Here is a 3,480-nt window from a genome sequence, read left to right as displayed (position 1 = left end):
CATATTATGTATACTTTTCATTTATATTGGTTTAAAATCCAGTAACCAGAAAGTGCAATTGGCTAGGCTGTTCCTCTACATTACAAATGAAAGGAAACAAGCTGATGTAGATTTTTTTTTTTTTACTTATAACACTCAGAAGTTTGGTAAAGATATTGGCATATTTTGCACACCTAAACTGAGAACACAGGTCATTCATCATACATTTCTTGAGAATATTTGGTGTCCCACTGGATCGGGCAAAAGCAGTGCCAAAAGAATTAGGCACAGAGAGTTGTTTCAGAGAGTTGAGGGGAACAGAAAATAATTTCAATACATGGTGAGGAAGGTTACATCAAACATAAATTTGCAGGGTTTTGGAACTGCTGGTGAATAAAGTTATAACACTCTAAACAGTTGGCAAGTCCAGTTTAAAGGATGGTAAGCTATCTCAAAGTTTTTCCTTGACATTAACTCTGCCTTCCAATCAGTTTCCAAATGCTCTGGAATTTAGTGTGATTCCATTTCTCACAGTGCAGTTCATGGGCTGGCAACACTGGCATTACCTGGAAGCTTGTTCATATACAGATTTGGAGGGCTCCAATCCAGACCTACTATATAAGAATCTGCAGTTTAAAGAGATTGCTAGGTGATTCATATGCATATTGAAATTTGAGAAGCATTATCTTAGATTCTGCATTCTTAATAATTTTCAAACCTAGCGGAAAGCAGAAGTTTGTATTTCCCTTTATGTTTGAACTTTGGAAAGACATCACCTCAAAGAGCACCTCCAGCACGCAGTGTATTTAATCAGAGAGAATGGACCCAAGATAACCTTTGACTCTAGTTCCCCATGGTGTGAATGTAAATGGAATAGGTTCACAAGCTCCTGTTTGCATTTTAAAGTGATAATAAGTGGTCTGGAGATCTGAAGACACATGTAATTCATACTGGGAAAGTATTTAGTCCCCTTTTGACTGGAGACTGTGGGATGACCATGGGCCATAGTAGCCGATGCTACAGACAGAAGGGAATGGGTACATCAGTAAGGGAGACCAGAAGGAATCGAGAGGGCAACTCATGGAACAGAGGCCCCTCTTATCCCACTCTTACAAGTTTTTTTTAAATGCTCAGATATACACCAAAGAGGTGAAAAAGAAGGGTGATGTGGGAATAGGAAAAATAGAGTAGGTGGAGAGCCTTTGATTTACCTAGCTAACCTGAAAGAGACAAAGTTCTAAAGTAGAAGAAACTAGGTTGCTTGGCAGGGCTGAGTCTGTAAGTTATTTTTATTTTTATTTTTATTTTTCTCTCTATTAGCAGATTTGGGGCTAAAATCAAAAATAATTATTTTATGGAAAATAAAATTGCACTTCAGTATAAATGATGGACAATATTAAAAATTTAAAGCACAATATAAACATGAGATACCTTTGCTTAGAATCCTTTAGTGTCTTCTTATGGCTACTAAGTTATACATTGGCACGTACCATTTCATTTGGTTCTTGCCTATGGCTCTAGCATCATTTTCTGAAACCAGCAATGGAGACTGGAAAAAAAATATTAAAGAAATAGAAGAAAATTTCCATGCAAGTTCTAAGCCAGTAGACCTGTATTGGGGTGTGTGTGTGTGTCTGTCTGACTGTCTGTCTATGTCTGACTGTGAAATACATATGACATTACCCCTTTATCAGTTAATTCTGATCAAAATAACATTGTGTTAAAAACCATCCCAAAACTCAATGGGAGGAAAAATAGAGGACCCAATATATAACTTATATCAGAATCATATAAAAATTTGTTAAAAATTCAAATTATTGAGTTCGCCGCCACCGGCCCCCTCTTCCCGGCCCCCACTCCGGGTTCTCTCAGCCCAGCCCGGTCCAGTCCAGTTCCTGGGAGGATGAACTTCGTGTATAAAGAGGAGTATCCGTTAGAGAAGAGTGGCTCTGAGGGCGAGAAGATCTGAAAGAAATACCCAGACTGGGTCCTGGTGATAGTAGAAAAGGCTCCCAAAGTTCAGATAGGAGACCTGGACAAAAAGATATACCTGGTGCCTTCTGATCTTATAGTTGGTCAGTTCTACTTCTTGATCGGGAAGCAAGTTCATCTCTGAGCTGAGGATGCCTTGTTTTTCTTTGTCAACAATGTCATTCCACCCACCAGTGCCACTATGGGTCAACTATACCAGGAACACCATGAAGAAGACTTCTTTCTGTACATTGCCTATGGTGATGAAAGTGTCTACGGCCTGTGAAGCTGCTGCCGCTAAGGTGGGGCGGTCCCATTCTACAAAGAGAGAGGGGGCCCCCTTCCTTGACCTACTCCTCCTTGAGGCTGAAACACCAACTCTCTTCCTCAGGACCTGCACTTTATAATGTTTGAGACTCTCCTCCAGCCCCTCTTAACATGACGATTACTGGGAGAGATGTCCTCTCGTGCCTTTCCTTTCTCCTTTCTTCCCCTTTCTCTACCACCTTTCCCATTCTGCTTTAGACTTCTTGATTGTCAATCTCTGTCACATCCAGTGATTGTTTTGGTTTCTGTTCCCTTTCTAACTGCCCAAGGGGCTCAGAACCCCAACAATCCCTTCTTTTCACTACCTTCTTTTTGGGGGGTAAATGGAAGGGACTGAAATTGTGAGGGGACGGTAGAAGGCACATCAATAAAGAGGAAAGTGCCAAAAAAAATTCAAATTATTGAAATGAAACTGGCTTGAAACACTGAGTCACTTATTCTCACTTAGCTGCATGTTGTTGAATGTTGTCTAAGCTGGGCTTGTTTGGATGGTCCTACTGGTCATAACTGGACTCACTCATGCTTCTGAAGGCAGCTAGGTTCAGCTAGGGAGGTTCTGCCTCACATGTTTGATATCCTCCTCATGGAACCAGAAGGCTAGCCTAAGTGTGTCCTCATCGTGTGTGTGTGTTCTAAAGTACAGGGCCAATTATGCTACAGCTTTACAAATTTCTCTTTATGTCACAGTTGCTAATACCCCACTGACCAAAAATTGACATAAAAAAAAACCCGAGTAAGTCTGCTCTACCAACTATAGGAAAGCAAAGAAAGTTACATGCCAAAGAGTATGGATTTATAATTTAATTATGTGGATAAAGTAAAGAATGGACAAATAATCCACTCTACTACAAATCTCCCCTTAAAGATAGGTGACACTCCATCATAAAGAAGGTCTTCCAATTAATAACAATTAGAGATGCAAAATCTGGCCCAGTGGTGGTTAATTTCTCCATAATGTGACCCCAGAATCAAGTCCTTTTTAAATTTTCTTTCTTTTAGGAAAATTTATTTACGATTGTAAAGTTGATCACCAAATTATGGTTCATAATTTACACATTAACAAATTTGATTTTATCACTTTCATGTTCTATAGAGGGGACAATAAACCACAACCCACATGCCAAATCTGGCCGACCTCTGATTTTGTCAATAAAGTTTCATTGGAACACAGCCCCTCTCATTTGCTCACTTCTTGTCTATGGC

The 3,480-nt window shown here is 39.8% G+C and overlaps 1 pseudogene; it reads left to right on the top strand.

Annotated features, from left to right (window-relative positions):
• Nucleotides 1–1,882: 1,882 nt before the first annotated feature.
• On the top strand, nt 1,883–2,250 carry LOC118893144 (annotated as a pseudogene).
• The last annotated feature ends 1,230 nt before the right edge of the window (nt 2,251–3,480 follow it).

This window comes from Balaenoptera musculus, chromosome 3 (genome assembly GCF_009873245.2).
Source record: "Balaenoptera musculus isolate JJ_BM4_2016_0621 chromosome 3, mBalMus1.pri.v3, whole genome shotgun sequence".
Classification (NCBI taxonomy): domain Eukaryota; kingdom Metazoa; phylum Chordata; class Mammalia; order Artiodactyla; family Balaenopteridae; genus Balaenoptera; species Balaenoptera musculus.
Note: the sequence above shows the minus strand (reverse complement) of the source record. Positions and strands in the feature narration are given on the sequence as shown.